This window comes from Littorina saxatilis, linkage group LG6 (genome assembly GCF_037325665.1).
Source record: "Littorina saxatilis isolate snail1 linkage group LG6, US_GU_Lsax_2.0, whole genome shotgun sequence".
In the NCBI taxonomy this organism is placed as follows: domain Eukaryota; kingdom Metazoa; phylum Mollusca; class Gastropoda; order Littorinimorpha; family Littorinidae; genus Littorina; species Littorina saxatilis.
Window position 1 is genome coordinate 25584612 of NC_090250.1, and position 8082 is coordinate 25592693.

Here is an 8082-nt window from a genome sequence, read left to right on the forward strand (position 1 = left end):
TGTTCGGGGTCAGTGATCGGGACATGATGAGAGATGTCTGTGTGTAGAAGTGTGTGTGTTTGCGCGCGCAAAAGCAGTGTGTGTGTGTGTGTGTGTGTGTGTGTGTGTGTGTGTGTGTGTGTGTGTTTGTGTGTGTTTGTGTGTGTGTGTTTGTGTGTGTGTGTGTGTGTGTGTTTGTGTGTGTGTGTGTGTGTGTTTGTGTGTGTTTGTGTGTGTGTGTGTGTGTGTTTGTGTGTGTGTGTGTGTGTTTGTGTGTGTGTGTGTGTGTGTGTGTGTTTGTGTGTGTGTGTGTGTGTTTGTGTGTGTGTGTGTGTGTGTGTTTGTGTGTGTGTGTGTGTGTGTGTGTGTGTGTGTGTGTGTGTGTGTGTGTGTGTGTGTGTGTGTGTGTGTGTGTGTGTGTAGCTGTGTGACTCATGTGGCTTCAAACAAGGATACAAAAAATATAACTTGAGGTGAAATCAAAAATCGCGCAGGCGAGCCTCGACGGGCTCGTAGGGATGATGCATAATCAACCTTGAGACACTACTTCAAGAAATTGAAGCGGCAACCTAACAACAAAAACAACAAATCACATCTACATACTCTGACACTTTATAAGTAAAAAGGTGCGAACCAACAAGCCAAATGATCCTACTTCTATCTCACAAACATTGCACGCGCGGGACATATATAAAACGTTATCTTACAAGAAACAAAAGCCAAGCACGAAAACTTTATTGTCTATAATAAAAAAAATCACAAACGCATACAAACACACACACACACACACACAGTGTTACCTCACATTACCTCCGTCATGAATAGTTCAATTCTCTCTGGCACTTTCCCGTCTGTCATGAAACAAGCTCTTGTCAAACCCCTGATAAAGAAATCATCCCTCGACCGCAATGATTTAAAGAACTACAGACCAGTTTCGAACTTGTCGTTTCTTTCAAAGATCTTGGAAAGACTGGTCTTGCTGCAACTTAATGCCCACCTCTCATCAAACAATCTTCTCAGCAGCCTCCAATCGGCTTATAGACCTGCCCACAGCACTGGAACTGCTTTGTTGAAAATTGTAAACGACCTTCTGATGGCTCTCAATAACGGTAAAGTGTCTGTTCTCACGCTTCTCGATTTGTCCGCTGCGTTCGACACCATTGACCACTCAATTATGACAGCCCGCCTTGAGGCAACTTTTGGCATCACAGGTTCTGCACTGTCCTGGTTTGAGTCCTATCTGTCGGATAGGATTCAAACAGTCGTGGTAAACGGCATCAGTTCAGAATCCACAGTCCTTCAGTTCGGTGTTCCTCAGGGATCCGTGTTGGGTCCAGTTCTTTTTGTTTTGTACATGAACCCCCTCTTTAACCTCGTCAAACAGTATCCTATCGATCACCACGCCTTTGCAGACGACAACCAGTTGTACAAAGACAGTGAGATTGATCAAATTGATACCACTGTGAGTGAAATGGAAGACTGTGTTGTTGCTGTAAAGGCGTGGATGACGGCTAACAAACTACAGCTAAATGACTCGAAAACTGAATCCATGCTTGTCAGGTCCCAGTACAGATCTTTCCCTGAAAATTCTTTGCCTTCTAGCATTCATGTCGGTGATAGCGACGTCAACTTTGTCTCTTCTGTGACTAATCTTGGCGTTACCTTCGACCACTTCCTCAACCTTTCCCAGCACGTCCTTCTTCTTCTTCAGCGTTCCAGAATTTTCTGGTTACGTGTGAGCTCGTTTGCCCATTTGGGTTCCCCACACTATGCTCTGAGAGCATAGTCAGCTTCACTCCGCTTTCGTTGAGTAGGCATGCTGAGTATTTTCGTGTTTCCATAACCCACCGAACTCTGACATGGATTACAGGATCTTTTCCGTGCGCACTTGGTCTTGTGCTTGCGTGTACACACGAAGGGGGTTAAGTCACTAGCAGGTCTGCACATAAGTTGACCTGGGAGATCGGAAAAATCTCCACTCTTAACCCACCAGGCGGCAGCGACCGGGATTCGAACTCACGACCTCCAGATTAGGAGGCCGACGTCTTACCACCACGCCACTGCGCCCGTCATCCAGCACGTCCAAAACATCCGCACAATTGCGTACAATAACGTAAGGAAAATCAGTTCTATCCGCCACTATCTTACCCCCCAAGCCGCTCAAACTCTAGCCTGTTCTCTAGTTCTATCCAGAATAGACTATTGCAACAGCCTGTTCTATGGCTGTGATCAAAAACTTGTCGAGTCACTCCAAAAGGTACAAAACTCTGCCGCCAAATTGATATATCGTTCTAAGAAGTTTGATCATGTCACACCACTTCTTCGTTCCCTTCATTGGCTTCCCGTGTCCGCTCGTATCAGATACAAGCTTGCTTGTATCTGTTTCTCTGCCAAATTTGAAGATGGCCCTAAATACCTCAAGGAACTGCTCGTCACATATGACAATCCCTCTGACTACAACCTCCGCTCACGCGCTGACAGTCGCAAACTGGAAACTCTCGAGCGAAGCTTGCCTTCTTTTGGAAATCGCTCGTTTGCTTCTGCGGCTGCCATTGTCTGGAATTCTCTCCCTTCCTCCGTTCGCCATTCTGCTTCTAAGGACTCTTTTCGCAGTTCCCTTAAAACGCACCTTTTTCGCGAATCCTTGTAAATTGTCCTTGCCATCTTTATAGACTGTTAGAGGTGAAGTTAGATTTGTTGTTTGAATGTGTCTTTTTTTGTATAGTTGCTTCAGCTTTGATTGAGCTATAGGGTTCTGTATGAAATTTGCATTTAGTCTTTCTTTTTCTTGCTGAGTGTATGTACAGTCCAGAGAGGAGACGGACATGGTGTGAGCTTGTCCAGGGGGGTATATGAACATCTCAGTGGCAGGGGGATGGAAGCACTTGTTAATGAGTGGGAGTGTGTATGCGCGTGGTGTGCACGAGGATGTATGCACGTGAGTGATATTTGTAAATGTGTATTATTATAATATCATCTTTGTATTTATATTATTGAAATTGTTATATCTCGATGTACAGCGCTAAGAGCATAGTTAAATTTGTGAAGCGGCGCTATATAAGCTATCTTTATTATTATTATTATTATTACACGCGCGCGCGCGCACGCACGCACACACACAATCTCTTTCTCTCTCTATGTCAGTTTCTTGTTCTTATTTTATTGTTTACGTTTTTTCTCATATAGTGGAGTAAGAGAAAAGAAGGCTTACCTGGCAGAGTGTGTGTTGGAAGGGGTTGGTTTTTGTGTTTTAGTGTGTGTGTGTGTGTGTGTGTGTGTGTGTGTGTGTGTGTGTGTGTGTGTACGCGTTTATGTATGTCTGTCTGCGTGCGTATGTGCGCTCGCACGCGTGTCTGACGTCCTTTGCCTTTCTTTCTACTATACTTTTTTTTTTTTAACTGGATTATACTTTATTTCACACACTCAATCAATACTCACCATCCTGATACTGTAATTTTACGATGTTGTCAAGTTACGCCAGAGGACCCTCTGTCCGGTTCTTCGCGGGCTGAAAAGTTATGACGAGAGATCTCACTTGACAGAAGTGTCACCACGCCTCGCTTTCACAGTCCCACGTGACACTCGCTGTCACTCAAAACGCGTCTCATTTGCATACGGCACACTGGGACAGTTTCTTTCTCGTGAGAGCTAGGTTAAAAAAAAAACTTGAGAAGAGAAAGGAAGGAATGAAGGATTAACAAGTCGCGTAAGGCGAAAATACAATATTTAGTCAAGTAGCTGTCGAACTCACAGAATGAAACTGAACGCAATGCCATTTTACTCGTAGCATCGTCAGGCCACCGCTCATGGCAAAGGCAGTGAAATTGACAAGAAGAGCGGGGTAGTAGTTGCGCTAAGAAGGATAGCACGCTTTTTTGTACCGCTCTTTGTTTTAACTTTCTGAGCGTGTTTTTAATCAAAACATATCATATCTATATGTTTTTGGAATCAGGAACCGACAAGGAATAAGCTGAAAGTGTTTTTAAATTGATTTGGACAATTTAATTTTGATAATAATTTTTATATATTTAATTTTCAGAGCTTGTTTTTAATCCGAATATAACATATTTATATGTTTTTGGAATCAGCAAATGATGGAGAATAAGATAAACGTAAATTTGGATCGTTTTATAAATTTTTATTTTTTTTTACAATTTTCCGATTTGTAATGACCAAAGTCATTAATTAATTTTTAAGCCACCACGCTGAAATGCAATACCGAAGTCCGGGCTTCGTCGAAGATTACTTGACCAAAATTTGAACCAATTTGGTTGAAAAATGAGGGCGTGACAGTGCCGCCTCAACTTTCACGAAAAGCCGGATATGACGTCATCAAAGACATTTATCAAAAAAATGAAAAATACGTTCGGGGATTTCATACCCAGGAACTCTCATGTCAAATTTCATAAAGATCGGTCCAGTAGTTTAGTCTGAATCGCTCTACACACACACACACACGCACACACACACGCACGAACATACACCACGACCCTCGTTTCGATTCCCCCTCGATGTTAAAATATTTAGTCAAAACTTGACTAAATATAAAAAGGCGAAGGAGAGGAAGTACACGGAGAAGAAGAAAGCGCGCGCAAGAGAGAGAGAGAGAGAGAGAGAGAGAGAGAGAGAGAGAGAGAGAGAGAGAGAGAGAGAGAGAGAGAGAGAGAGAGAAAGAGAGAGAGATTGAGAGAGAGAGAGAGAGAGAGAGAGAGAGAGAGAGAGAGAGAGAGAGAGAGAGAGAGAGAGAGAGAGAGAGAGAGAACGAGCGAACGAACTTTATCACTCAAGGATGGAGATTTTAGGCTCACGCCTAGTCTTACAATCTGTCCCTGCTAAACTAAGAAACAAGAAGAGCAAACGCTCGATCGAGTCACTTTCGCAGTTCTGAATATTATATGAGGCATCAGATGGACAGGAAGAAATTGCTATTCACAACACAATGAGTCACGTTCACATAAAATTTGAGCCCGGTCACTTTTATAGTTTCCGAGAAAAGCCCAACGTTAAGTTGTGTGTTGCCGAACAGAAAAGGCTAGTTATCTCCCTTGTTTTTCTGATAACGTTCGTAAAAGGCTACAGATGTAAATACTTTGATGTAAAGAATAATCCTACAAAGTTTCAATCACATCCGATGAACTTTGTCAAAGATATAAAATGTCTAATTTTTCCTTTGACGCTGACCTCTGACCTTGAAAAAGGTCAAAGGTCAACGAAACCATCGTTAAAGTGTAGAGGTCATTGGAGGTCACGACTAAACAAAATATGAGCCCGATCGCTTTGATAGTTTCCGAGAAAAGATATAAAATGTCTAATTTTTCCTTTGACGCTGACCTGTGACCTTGAAAAAGGTCAAAGGTCAACGAAACCATCGTTAAAGTGTAGAGGTCATTGGAGGTCACGACTAAACAAAATATGAGCCCGATCGCTTTGATAGTTTCCGAGAAAAGTCCAACGTTAAGGTGGTGTCTACGGACGGCCGGCCGGACGGCCGGCCGGACAGACTAACACTGACCGATTACATAGTCACTTTTTCTCAAGTGACTCAATAAAATAGAGACAATAAAAGGACAATCGTCAATCGCAATCATACAGTATTAAAAACTACAACATTACCTATACGAATGCATAAAAGAATATTGAAATGTACATGTATGTCAATATAATACAAAAGAAAAGAAAAGTCGACTCGCACACACACGCGCGCCGCATGCCTGCAATCACGTTCGCTGACACAATCCAACACACACACTCACACACACACACACACACACACACACACACATACACACACACACACACACACTGACACAGACATACACGCACGCACACACACATGCACTGAGACACAGACGCACACACACACACACACACACGCAGAGAGAGAGAGAGAGAAAGAGAGAAAGAGAGAGAGAGAGACTGAGAGAGAGAGAGAGAATGAGAGACCCTCATAGGCAGACAGAGAGACAGACAGACAGACATACGCAGAGCCATAAACTTACATACAGAGAGACAGACAGGCAGAGAAACGGCCGAGACAAAGACCGATGGAGAGAGAGAGAGAGTCGGAGAGAGAGAGAGAGAGAGAGAGAGAGAGAGAGGGCGAATGTGCTGTCAGCAGCTATGATGTATGATTTATCAGGCCTACGTCGCAGTTTTGGTCATGTCGTGTAATTCGGACATTTATATAAAAAAAAATGGTACTTGATTAATTCAACACTTGTCGTTTGTTGGAGTATTTATTGTCAAATCTAGCAGTAGCCTTAAGTTTTGACTGATTGTATTCTAAGAGACTAGGGTCCAGGGGGACCCGAGGGTGTAAACATGTCTGTACGTCAGTACAGTAGCCGGCTAAACAGAACCCCGCCAACATAGTTTTGGTCTTTTTCAAACTGTTGCAGAATATCAACTAGAAAGAGTAGGCCAAAAAGAAACACAGATTCGTGCCAAATATGTAACTGGCTGTACGATAATCATGTTCTTTAACTCTTGTCTTCTTTCACCTCTTCGTAAATTGTGTAATACAGGGTAGAGGTGAACTTAGTGAGTCGTGATCGCAGGCAAACGTGTCACTTTGACGTGACACGCTACAAGAATCGTAAAAACGCATAGTTTTTCAACAAAGAAAAGAGAGTCGTGCATAAAATTTACCCTCACAGGATTATTTAAAAAGAATTATCCTACAAAGCGTTATATAATCACAAACGTTAACATATGAGATCAGTTATAACGTGTTAAAAGGGTTATTCAGAAAAAGAGTAGAGGCAAGCTTTTTTTTTTTAAACTAGGTGATTTTGGTTGCAGAATGTCTTTACTTTATAAACTCATACATGAACAAAGGAAAACAAGTCGCGTAAGGCGAAATTACTATATTTAGTCAAGCTGTGGAACTCACAGAATGAAACTGAACGCACTGCATTTTTTCACAATGACCGTTGTCCGCCGCTTGTGCATAACGGAGTGAAACTGACGAGCCTGTTCAGCGCGGTAGCGGTTGCGCTGTGCTGCATAGCACGCTTTACTGTACTTCTCTTCGTTTTAACTTTCTGAGCGTGTTTTTAATCCAAACATATCATATCTATATGTTTTTTGAATCAGGAACCGACAAGGAATAAGATGAAATTGTTTTTAAAACGATTTCAGAAATTTAATTTTAATCATAATTTTTATATGTTTAATTTTCAGAGCTTGTTTTTAATCCGAATATAACATATTTATATGTTTTTGGAATCAGAACATGATGAAGAATAAAATAAAAGTAATTTTGGATCGTTTTATAAAAAATTAATTTAATTACAATTTTCAGATTTTTAATGACCAAAGTCATTGATTAACTTTTAAGCCTCCATGCTGAAATGCAATACCGAAGTCCGGCCTTTGTCGAAGATTGCTTGGCCAAAATGTCAATCAATTTGATTGAAAAATGAAGGTGTGACAGTGCTGCCTCAACTTTTACAAAAAGCCGGATATGACGTCATAAAAGACATTTATCGAAAAAATGAAGAAAAAAACGTCTGGGGATTTCATACCCAGGAACTCTCATGTAAAATTTCATAAAGATCGGTCCAGTAGTTTAGTCTGAATCGCTCTACACACACACACACACACGCACAGACACACACCCACACACACATACACCACGACCCTCGTCTCGATTCCCCCTCTATGTTAAAACATTTAGTCAAAACTTGACTAAATGTAAAAACTGCGCCTGTGTGTGTGAGTGTGATAACAAATTACAATGAAAGGTTAGAATGGTGATTCGTTTAAAAGTAACCTCAAGGCAAACGCATATTCCCCCACATATACGAACCCAATGTGTATGTATAAGCTCTAAAACGTTGAGAAAAAAAAAAGTGCGATTAGAACTATAAAATAACATCACTCTTAATTAAAACAAAACAAAACAACTGTTTTTGCAAGATGTCACTGTTGTCTGTATTTCATTCGTGGATTCCCATGGTCGAAGGGAATCTACCCAAGCAAGCAGTACCAAGCATTCAGTTTGCTCTCAATCGTCTCCCTTTGCAAGTCATTGTCCGGTTCGAGTGAAAAAGAGAATAAATAGTTATACAACACGCTTACATCTTATAGGCGTACACGAGT